Source organism: Ostrea edulis, chromosome 2 (assembly GCF_947568905.1).
Source record: "Ostrea edulis chromosome 2, xbOstEdul1.1, whole genome shotgun sequence".
Lineage (NCBI taxonomy): Eukaryota > Metazoa > Mollusca > Bivalvia > Ostreida > Ostreidae > Ostrea > Ostrea edulis.
The window spans coordinates 1,291,391-1,304,262 of NC_079165.1; positions in this window are offsets into that span (position 1 = coordinate 1,291,391).

The window sequence follows — 12,872 nt, forward strand, 5'->3', positions numbered from 1 at the left end:
GTGATAAAATGGTAACGGATTTTGCTCTGCCTGGTGGTTTTATAATCAACTGTTTTATTTTGATTATCAATCTGATTAAAATCAGATCCTAGAATACGCTCACAATCGCTACAATAGGATCTGACATAACCCCATAGGGGGTCATGTCCGCATGACCTTTCGCTTGGAATATTCATGAGAACTATCAACCAGTCAGATTACGCCATACAGACAATGATGACTATTTATGCGGTTCCTGGCAATTCGTAAGATTATTTTCAACTTCAGAGTATTTTAAAATGGATAAAATCAGAGTGGTGTTTAACAACGTAATTTAACCTCTTTTGCAAAGAAACACCCGTCGTTGTGTTGAATATTGTTTGACATACAAATGCCTAAACCGTTCTGCTCCGATTATCTATGCGAACCAAAGGACACATGGTTGGTGTGACCGGTCAACAGACGAGGCTTCCTCCTCTTAACTAACTGGCTTGAATGTCTCGGGAAAAACTTTAGTTAAAACTTCGACTAAAGTTTCAGATTTTGCTAAAGTTACGGCTGTTCAAATAAAAGATAACCCAAGCGTAAGTTTCAACATTTTTTGACAAATCCAAGCCTAATTATATCTTTAGTGCTTTCAGGGGTATGTATTTGCCCACCTCTGAATTTTGTATTCTTAAAAGGATTTGTGAAATTGATCACTGCAGCTTATCTTCACCTTTTGCATTGTACCTTTTCAAAGGATCTTCAGAAGAATTCATTCCCAAACTTCTATGTGAGAACAAAAAATCGCGATCGCTTGCTGTGTTTTTCAATGCGACATTTGGATATATTTGGACGACGTTTTATCTATTAACAATAATGATTCGATTCGATAAATCCCACTGAACTCAAAATAAAATACTCCACAGAGTCATTCACTTCTGCTTCATACTTAGATATTTTATTGGAAGTAGACATTAATGGCAAACTAACAACTCAACTTCTCCATCGTCAATATCCCATATTTATGTCGCAATATTCCATCATCACCTGCATACACTGTATGGAGTTTATATCTCTCAACTGATTCGATACGCAATCTTTAGCTTGTTATACGTTTGGTCAGTTTTTAAATCGAAGCAGGCTACTGACAAACAAGTTGATGATGCAGGGGTTCCAACGGTCACATTTTAAGTCAGCATTTAGCAAATCATATAACGATCTAGTTTGCCAATACAACCTATCATTGGGTCAAATCCTGTCTGGCATGTTTCATGCCGATTGTTGGGCCGTTCTTGGCACATTGAGCTTGACTACGGATAACTCCGTTTATTTGATCCAGATAGGGCTCACGGCGGGTGTGACAGGTCGACAAGGGATGCTTACTCCTCCTAGGCACCTGATCCCACCTCTGATATATCCAGGGTTTCATGTTCGTCCAACTCTCTGTTTTGTATTGCTTATAGGAATTGTGAGATTGATCACTGTTGAATATCTCCACCTTTCACATTTACCTGTGAACATATTTACCTAGCTGTATTGAATTATCACCTGCATATTGTGTGTATATCTCTCAACCGATTCAATATGCTAGAGATTGTTCTGCATACGATATATTTTTAAGTGGATAGAGGCTACTGTTGATGGTGTAGGGGGTTTAAGAGCATTTCACAAATTTTATGATCGTAATAACAATCTAGTTTGCCAATACAGTCTATCATTGTATTAAATACTGTCTGACGTGTTTCATACCGATTGTTAGGCCGTTCTTGGCACATTGATGTTGACTACGGATAACTCCGTTTACCTGATCAAGATATAGGGTTCACGGCGATTGAGACCGCTCGACAGGGAATGCTTAATCCTCCTAGGCATCCGATCCCATCACTGGTATATCCAGGGGTCGGTGTTTTCCCAACTCTCTCTTTTGTATTGCTAATAGGAGTTATGAGATCAATCACCGTTTGTTATTTTCACCTTTCATCAGTACTGTACATGAACAGAATACATGCATTACTACTTAAGCATATTGAAATGATGAAACCCAAAGTATTCTCTGAATGATCGGTAGAATGGTTCCTTTAACGACTTCAACTAATAATGTTATATAGCATATGCTGAAATATTTCCAGGAAACTAAGATAAGAAATTGATCAATGAGCATCCATATATCTACATTTTCATAACAATCGTTTTCCCCAAAAGAATTAAGAGGTATTAGATACTAGTGTCATATTTCAAGGTGAAACAGTTCATTATCTCAAAAGTCTGTCATCTACAAATTGTGTTTTAAATGGTCGATCAAATTTACCAATAATCTTTACGTCTCCTCTGCTTTGTGAGTAAAAGAAAGTGAAACTTCGTTATCTCTTTGGGGATTTCCAGAAGTTTGGCCACTTCATACAATTCATACCCTTGTAAATCAATTTGGAAAAATCTAACCCCCACAGTTCATTATCAATGGGATACATGGATAAACCTTTCACTCGTCTGCAAACAAAATTGCATAATAAATCAATACTTTGTGTCTGCACCAGGGAAGTAAAACTGTGAACGTTCTTGTATTAATAGCACGTTTTTTCATTCTTCGTGCAGTCAAACATTGACTATTCATGCCTTTGTAACTCTATGACGAGAAAGCTAACAACCACTCCTGGAGATGGATATATGAATAAATAAACGCGTTATATGATCGTCTTCAAACAAAATTACATAATAAAGCATTTTTGTTTTTTCAATACGTCCTCAAAGCGGATCTAAATGTCTTAATTACAAGGTCTACCCATGGGTACACATCAACTTATCTTTAAATAATTATGGCAACAATGGCTATTCTACGAAGACGAAACCGACAACGAGAAGTTCTCAGGGGTATATGTTTCTATCTTTCTACATTGTATATTGTACGTGCGTAATTTTGTTAAAGTGATTTGATAGAGATACTGCGAAGGTCTGTTGTTTCTCCTATGTACTGCTTCTGACAGACATCACGGTGTGTTTTTCTTTAGTACGTCCTCAATAAAGTGTGAGAAAGGAAAATTAACCATTTTGTTTTACTCAGTACTATAAAGTAATTTGACAAATTAAATGGCTATTTATTGATATCAATGAGCATTTTAAAATATATGACGTTTAAAGCCCAGTTTCAAGGAACATATTTTGTACTTTCTAATCACAAGGAGTTGAAATTAAGAACAATTAATTAAAGCTGGTATCAAAGTTAATACGCATTTACAAATAGATTCGACTTTGCATTTAAAAATATCATTACTAAAATTCCAAAGCTATTTAAAACATACGAGCTGAAATGTAAGCGGAAATCCATAGTTAGCCTGTGTACTTCTTTGATATATTACATTTAAGTCAACAAATAAAATATAATTCTGATAATCATGAACAAATATTCACTCAGATATATCAATAAGAAATTTAAACCATTTATCAGTGTCATATAATGTGTAACCGTTTTCCTATTCTTTTTAAAATTTAAAATCATACTAAATAAAATTCAACACCCTGCCATGAAACCCAGGAAACACCATTAAAATTGGAAGATTGCTCTATAATTCCAATGTTCACATTTGATAGTTGATCCATTAACTTTTATGATTATTATTAACAAACATCATTTGGATATTACAGTCATTCTTTTCCTTAATAAAATGTATTTTCAATATGGTTTTGTTTGTCAAGTTTATTATGCATGTACATGTGAACTGCGTGTATCTTTGCTTATGTACCTATCCACGGTGTCATTACAGTCACTCCGTCCACATGTCATGTAATGCATTTCATGGCAATAATACAAGCAAGTTTTGATACTCGAGTACAATATTGAGTGTCAAATGTGCATTTTCTTTGTCATTTTAGTAAATTTTGAATCGCAAAGTTTTATTAATAAACAACATCAAACAAAACGTACGACTTTTCAACACTTCACAAGACCATTCCTCACGATGAATTAAAGACTAGACGTTTTGAAATCAGAAAGTTGCTTCTTCAACAAAAATGGAAAACGGAAATATTCATATTTGGTGATCAGTCATCCAAAAAATCCCCTTCTTATATAATAAACATTACTCTAATTCTATTCCCAAGTATTCTGAAGTTCAAATCAAAAATATGCTGGATTTCCTCATTGATAATATCTTCGTAGTCTTTGGTGATTAGGTCTTCCAACAGTCCATTGGAATTCCCATGGGGACAAATTGTGCTCCTTTATTAGGTGACCTGTTTTTATATTCTTACGAAGCAGAATTTATTCAAAACCTTCTACGCGAGAAGAATAAAATACTTGCTGTGACCTTCATTGCGACATTTAGATATATCGACGACGCTTGATCTATTAACAGTTATCAATCTGAAACGAGTGGGTAGAATCATGTAGTTAACATATCTAGAGTAGGGTATGAAATTGCTCAGGAAGTTAAAGAAAGGCATTTCATAAAAACCTGAATCTGTATCCAGAACACAAGCTTGTATGAGCCTTGGTTTTTGTACTTCCTCGGGAGGCTGGAGAGTATTAACCCCTTTAGTGGCTTTATGACCGATAGAGAAATAAACAGAATGGTTATTACAAAATGTATAATCAGGGCAGAAAATGGGACCTTCTTCAGATTACCAGTTCTGCACGTCAGTGGAAAAGCAATGGAGATTGTGTGGGAAATATACATCTGACATTTCATCCCCCATTGAACTCCCGTGAAGAGCAGTTTGTACGGCAATCGAAACAAGAAGAGGATGGCACAAGTTATATTCTATCAATCCGTAGTCCATTTTGGAGAAACGTATATAATTATCTCGAATGCCAGTCACCTGAGTATATAGAAGGTTCAGCACCATTATGATGATGAAGTATATCTGAGTGTGGCCGAAAAGCTAGGCTCGCTTGAAGACAACAAGAATAGTAACAATAATGACAACCGGATTAAGCCAGATGAAAGGAGTGATCTATATAGATATTCAAGCGCTGTCAGTACCATATAAACTCTCGAATGTGATGGAGCTGCGAAACTGAGATTCCTGTTCCACCATTTTTCTCGATATATCAACGGACTTCTGTAGATCTATAGCTGTGAAAGGTGAATATACTGAACAGTGATTAATCTCATAACTCCTGTAATCAGTACAAAATAGAGAGTTGGGCAAACATGGACCCCTGGATATACCAGAGGTGGGATCAGGTTCCTAGGAGGAGTAAGCATCCCCTGCCGACCGGTCACACCCGCCATGAGCCCTATATTTTGACCAAGTAAACAGAGTTATATGTAGTCAAAATCAGTGTGCCAAGAACGGTCTAACAATCGGTATGAAACACGGCAGACAGGATTTGACCCAATGATAGGTTGTATTGGCAAACTAAATCGTTATTTTGTGACAGTTTCAATATAAACAACGACAGAACACATTGATCAAAAATACCCTTAAACAAAGGTACAAGTTGACAACAATTGAATAAGCAAAATTGTGTTTTGTCGTACTTGTAATGGTAATTTAATAGAAATAAATACATCAGGAAAATACAAATAATGAGCAAATGTATGAGCCGATGAGAAATACTTGGCAGCATAAACATGCAGCAATAGAAGTGACATCTTGATCCAGGGGAGCTGGAAAAAACAGTACACCCCGGGGAGACAGCAATCTATGCAGAATTATGCTGATCGTCAATCACTAAACACAGGAGACACACATGGGACCCTAAACCCCCAAACACTCTTCTGGAACTCTTTCAGCACCACAGGAGCCAAGAGATCCAAGCCATGACGCTGAAAAGAGACATTAACAAACCGAAGCGACAACTGGAACTAGCACTACATTATTGATGTACACTATTTCTTAGTTTAATGAAAGAAAAGAGGAGGCTTGTGGGGGAAATGGAACATTTCACTAGATTGTACTCAGAACTGATGAATCGCTAATAGCTTAGTTTAAACTAGATATACTAAAGTTTCGGTAATGGGAGGGAGGGTGGGAATTCAAAAAAATAATTTTGCGTTTGCAACTGTCAAACTAAGGAAGGGAAAGGAATAATCTAGATGACATGCGTAGATTAAAGGAAGTGAAAGCTAGTATATTGAACCCGATCTAAATTAATTACAACAGTAAAAATTATGCAACTTTGAATATAACCTGCACAGAATAACCAGGTTTATCCACATTGGATAAACCCCATTATTTTGTGACAGTTTCAATATAAACAAACCGTTAGAAAACTCCGTACTTTCATTAAGAAAATAATAAAATAAAATGTGCTCCCCTACCTAGAATGCCCATATTTCACATTAATAATAACACGATTTTTTTCTAACTTGATAAATACTTTACTACACGTATTATTTACTAAATATATATATATAACAGCTTTTTGTCTTTATATATTTGTAAACCATTGCATAATGGTGATGAGATCCAATAAATTGAATTGAGTACATGTAGTCTTTAAATATCACAAAGTATAGAGTTGACAACGATTGAAATAAAAATGCAGACGTTTTCTCGTTTATTCAGTGACTCAAAAACTTAAGCGTCTTCTTAATGAAAGTTGTAAAACAAACGTACTAGGTTTTTGGTCAGTTATAACATAATACGGGGGTAAAATTCATCTCATTTCCGCTAGCAATGGGTTTTGGGTCAACTGTGCCTTCGTGGACGAATAATCTTGGCTAGTGAAGATGGAAAAAAAATGCCTAGATAGTCCGCTTGCATTAACATGTATTATGAAGGTGAAATCGAAGAATTATCCAGTAAATCCAATGATGTTACAGTATATATAGCATGTATTTATTTTATTTTTGACTAAGAGGGAGATAGACAGCTAGGCACGTAACATCGTTGTAGAAGGGGGGGGGGGGGGCTCATTCATTAATCCTAACCCGGACCAGCCGGAAAATTTAACATGTAAAGAAAACAATATGGGACATAAAAAAAAATATCAGAATGAAAGGGGATGGGTAATTAATCAGAACGAAATTGTACTTTCAAGATTTATACTGGACGTATTAAACTTCCCGTATATGCATACATTCATGAATATTATAATCAATATTATGATTACCAACGCTCTCTCTCTCTCTCTCTCTCTATCTCTCTCTCTCTCTCTCTCTCTCTCTCTCTCTCTCTCTCTCTCTCTCTCTCTCTCTCTCTGTGTGTGTGTGTGTGTGTGTGTGTGTGTATGTGTGTGTGTGTGTTGCGTTCATTATCTAATGCATCTAAAGATTAAATTAAAGATTTTAATAATCGATAGTGTACATGATAAAAGCAAATAATCGTTAAGTTATTTCTGTTTATATTGATATTAGTCTTTTTTTCATGAACTAGTTGCATTTGACACCGAGGATTTACATCCTTAAATATTGATTAAGGTTTTAGTAATCGGACAATTTAAGCACCATTTTTGTTGTTATTTTATTGCTTGTCAAGAATTTTACACAACTTAACCGGCAACATACCCCTCAGGGTTTGACACTAAGGCACGTCCGACCGATCGAGTCTACTAAATGACAGGTCCGGTCGGGTAAAATGTCGATTTACTAGTCCGACTGGTCGTGTTAAATAATAAACAAGAAACTACCAATCTTGAACCGTGTGGTGGAATAATTTCTATTTTTAGTTCTAATAAATAAGTCGCGGTCGGTAGTGATGTTTTACGACATCTACTCGATGTTAATTTTAAACAGTTTATTTGAATTAACTATAATAAAGTGTTTATCAAGTTACTAAATTACGTCGTAAACGTTTGTCATTTACATGAAGTATTTAAATATGGAGAAACTATTAGGGATTTTTTCTGGAAAGTTGGTCAGGGCTAGTGGATATAAAGACAGGTCTAGTAAAAATCATTTGAAGTAGCCCGACTGGTCTAGTGCTCAAATAAGTACAAGTCAAACCCTGCTCCTTCTGATACATTGAAAAATATAAGTAATGTTAGCACGGGGCTCTATAAAGTTCAATCTGCAGTTTGGTCATACTTCGTCATTCAATAACTTATTTAAAATTAAAAAAAATGTTTGTCAGGTTAGCGGTACTATGGTGTATGACTATAACAATGACCTGTGTATAACTTGTACATTCCATGCATTTTCGCCTCAGTAGAACAATGGGGGTTAGCTAATCCGTGTTTTTGAAATCAACAGAAGTGCTTAGCTTCTTGCGGAAAGTGTGAAATATATTGGGTGGGCGAAAGATATCCGTGATCTTAGACTAGATCTGATATTGCGCCGACCCAATATATTTCACACTTTTCATAAGAAGTCAAAACCCAAACTAGCTAACCGTAATTTAGTTATACTGTGACAAAGATCCTAGGAATTTGCATGGTATATACTTATGATACAGAAATCATTGCATTATCCAGAAAATGTAAAAACAAAAAACAAAAAACAAAAAAAAAACTGTGTAAAGCCTTGTTCAATATGTATGAAAATTGGTGTTGGGTTAAGGGTTTTGAGTTCAGGTGTGAAAAGAAAAACATTTTCTGCATATGTTAGATAAAGCAGAATAATTCAGCAATGCTTGAAACAACAATGCTGTATCATTTGATCTTTAGACCTGCACAACTGCCCCCAAGCCAGATTGGTGAGTCTTGGGGTTGATATAAAAACTAAATAGTATCCCAAGGTGCAGTAACATGTCAACACCTAATCGGACTTATCCCACCACCTGTCTCACTCACGTAATAAAAAATTGCCCTTGTAAAGGCAGACTAAGATGGAGTTACCTCGTAAGTTGAATAACACAAATGAGGCAACAAATTAATAATTTTTGACAACAAACACAATGAAATGGGTTTTCTAATATCTTGAGATAATTAGATTTCTTGTAACCCGCCATTAACTTCTTCCGCTGAATTGGCTTTGTCCTTGAAACATTTAACTATTAATGGATGGAAAGCATTGCACTTGATACAGCTATGGACAAATTTACAATTTGGCTTGTTGCAAATACCATCATAATTGTCATCTTTGCAAGCCAAGTGTCAGATTCCCTTACTCTCATCTACCCCTTGGCAGATTTAATCGTGACTGAAATGCCATCTAATGGATCGAGCGAGTTATCGTTCTTGACGGAATCAAATACTAACCCATCAGATCACGTGTTATAATTTCTGGTACATGTGTATGTCAACAAAATGAAGTTGACGGATGAAAAGAGATTGAAGACAGGTTCAGCATAGAGTGTTTAAGAGAAAATCAAGTAAGTGGGATCAAAACGGTCTGTAATGGAAAGGATGTATTCGTAGGATTGAAGACGGAAAGACTCTGCAAGCTAGGTTGCACTTGTATATATACTGGACAGGACCCAGACGACGCTGATGTGTTACAGGAAGAGTGATTTCAGTTTATTTTTGGCAGTCCGGAGGCACTGGTTGGCGAGAAGAAGTGGAGGGATATGGTATCCAAATTAAGAGAGAAAATTAAAGTCATCGTCGTGGACGAGGCCCACACAGTTGTTCAGTGGTTATCAATCTTGTTTATGACACCCCTCCCCACCAACATGATAGTAAATGTTTCATAAATACACAAGTGTAACTAAACTTACAAAATTTCACCCTTATATGGCTCATTGTTTACTATTCCAATCTACCTGCATATATATACCAGTCCTCAAAACCATAAGCTGAGAATATATTCTTAAGTCTAAATTTCAAATGCACCCAACCCTTGAAATAATTTTCATAAACAAATAAAATTTTCAGTATATGTTTGCATTTGACACCCCCCCCCCCCCCCATAAACCTGCAGTTTTACAAACATTTGTGCTGAATAAATCTTGAAATATAAGTAATGAAAATCTTGATTCAAGTTTATTCTCAGTTTATGGTCTTGGGGCTTGATAATCTGAGAGAGTTAAGTGACTGAAGTCATCTCTTAGATTGTCATTACTGGTGATGTTAATATAGTTGAAAATGAGGACCTCAAATCACTTATTCTTAAATGTCCTAAATACAGAGAACCTCGGTCTTTTAATTGGCGACAGAACTTCATCTCTATTATGAGTTCTGTCGAAGATCATGCCAGACGATGGGCTAAATATGAAAAACAAGAACTTGATACATTGTCAGAATGGGTTAAAAGCATAAGAGGGATATTAAAATCCCGCATTAGACACATGAAAACAAAAGTACGTACCATCTATCCTTCTGTGTTTAGTAAACCAGAAGTGAAAAAAGAATTAGATAGGTTACATGAGGAATATGTTTTGGTTCCAGCTGACAAAGCTAGTAACAACATTGTCTTTGTTTGTAAGGCTCATTATTACAACTGTATTTTAAACGAACTTGGCATTAATTCCACTTTTGGTAATCATACTTATACTCCAACTGCCCTTTCAAAAGACGAAATTCTTCAAAACCATGCTTCAGTTTTAGACACATTTAATATTCCAGTCAATGGGTCGAATAAATATGAGTTACCGTACCTATACTGGATTCCTAAACTACATAAAAACCCTTACAAACAAAGATACATTGCTGGATCCAGTAAGTGCTCTACCAAGCCCCTATCTTTGCTCCTCACGAAAATGTTAACAGCTGTGAAGGAGAAACTTCAAACTTACTGTGCGACTACATATGCCAGAAGTGGTGTTAATCAAATGTGGATTCTAAAAAATTCTAAAGAACTTTTAGTAAACTTGAAATCACAAAATTTTTCCCAAATCAATACCATTAAAACCTATGACTTTTCAACACTATACACGACCATTCCTCACGATAAATTAAAGACTAGACTTTTTGACATCATAGACAGTTGCTTCTTCCACAAAAACGGAAAACGGAAATATTCATATCTAGTGATCAGTCATTCAAAAACTTACTTTGTTAAACACCACCCTGATTCCACGCACAAGTACTCTGAAGTTGAAATAAAAAATATGCTAGAGTTCCTCATTGACAATATCTTCGTGGTCTTTGGTGATCAGGTCTTCCAACAGTCTGTTGGAATTCCCATTGGCACGAATTGTGCTCCGTTGTTAGCTGACCTGTTTTTATATTCATATGAAGCAGAATTTATTCAAAAACTTCTACGTGAGAAGAAAAAATCTCTCACTGTGACCTTCAATTCCACTTTTAGATATATCGATGACGTTTTGTCTATTAACAATGATAGCTTTCATTCATATGTCGATTTGATATATCCCTGTGAGCTCGAAATAAAGGACACCACAGAGTCGTCCACTTCTGCTTCATACTTAGATATTTTATTGAAAGTAGACATTAACGGCAAACTAACAACTCAACTGTATGACAAACGGGATGATTTCAGCTTCTCCATCGTCAACTTCCCACATTTATGTAGCAATATTCCATTATCACCTGCATATGGTGTTTATATATCTCAACTCATTCGATATGCAAGAGCTTGTTCTGGGTATATAGTCAGTTTTTAAATCGAGGTAAGCTACTGACAAACAAGTTGATGGTACAGGGATTTCAACAGTCTCGATTTAAGTCAGCATTTCGCAAATTCTATGGTCGTTATAACGATCTAGTTCGTCAATACAACCTCGCATTGGGTCAAATGCTGTCTGACGTGTTTCATACCGATTGTTAAGCCGTTCTTGGCACACTGATTTTGACTGCGGATAACTCCGTTTACCTGATCAGGATATGGGGCTCACGACGGGTGTTACCGGTCAACAGGGGATGCTTACTCCTCCTAGGCACCTGATCCCACCTCTGGTGTGTCCAGGGGTCCGTGTTTGCCCAACCATCTATTTTGTATTGCTTGTAGGAGTTATGAGATTGATCACTGTTCGTTATCTTCACCTTGCATTGTAAATGTAGATGAAAGATAGAAAGGACACATGTATACTTAACTGTATTTTTTTAATTTAGGGGTGAAGGAAATGATCACCATAAGGCCTTTAGGGAACATTTCAGTCAAATAGGAGAGTTGAGAGCAATTTGCCCAGAAGTCCCAATATCTGCCTTAACCACAGCATCAGGTCCTACACAGCGTCGCAAAATCACGAGAAGTCTTTGCTTCAGGACATCGAAAACTGTGATCATATCAGAGTCTCCCGATAGGAAAAACATTAAAAATATCCCCAATGTCCCTAACAACAGTGAGATTGAAGATGTAATGTGTTGGTTGTTGAATGAATTTGAAAAAAAAGGAAACACATCCAAGACATACATATAAAATATTTTCAGAATCAAAAAATGATGTGTCTAAAATTTATGCAATATTTAGAAAAAGGATAGGAAAAAGTGAACATTATGAAATGTTTCATAGCAAAACAGTAGAAGGCAGAAAAGAATACATTAGGTCAGAAATGACAAAAGATAGAAAAATTAGAATTTTGATATGTACCAATTCGGCAGGCTTGGGTGTAAATTTCTACAAAGTACATAATATTATTCATTATGGCCTCCCAAGAGAAATGGACACTTTTGTTCAACAGATGGGTAGGGCAGATAGGGATGGAGATTTGCTCATGAACTTATTCTTTACAAATTCCACAAGGGACAATTAAAACGAGTTGAAGAGGAACTTGTTTAATTGGCTAAATATTCAAAGTGTAGACGTGAAATTTGGTGTTCGTCTTATGGATATAAACTTGAGAAGGTGATTCCAATGCATCATTGTGTTGTGATGTCTTTGAAAAAAGTTGCAAATGTCAACTTCACTGTCCGGACACCCATCCAGCACTATTGTTTGAATTGCAAGAAGAAAATACGAATCATATGAGCCGATATGTCAATTCAGCTGACAGGGTACTATCAAAGCAGATATTAGATGCATTACAATTTAAACTGTCAAATTTTTCAACACTGATGAAATTAGAATTAATTCACGGTTTGTCTGATGATGATATACTATGTTGTACAGTATGTTGAACAAATTTTTACACCTGAAGATATTTTGAAAAACTGTGCAGTTTGGTCATATGATGTTGCTAACCAAATC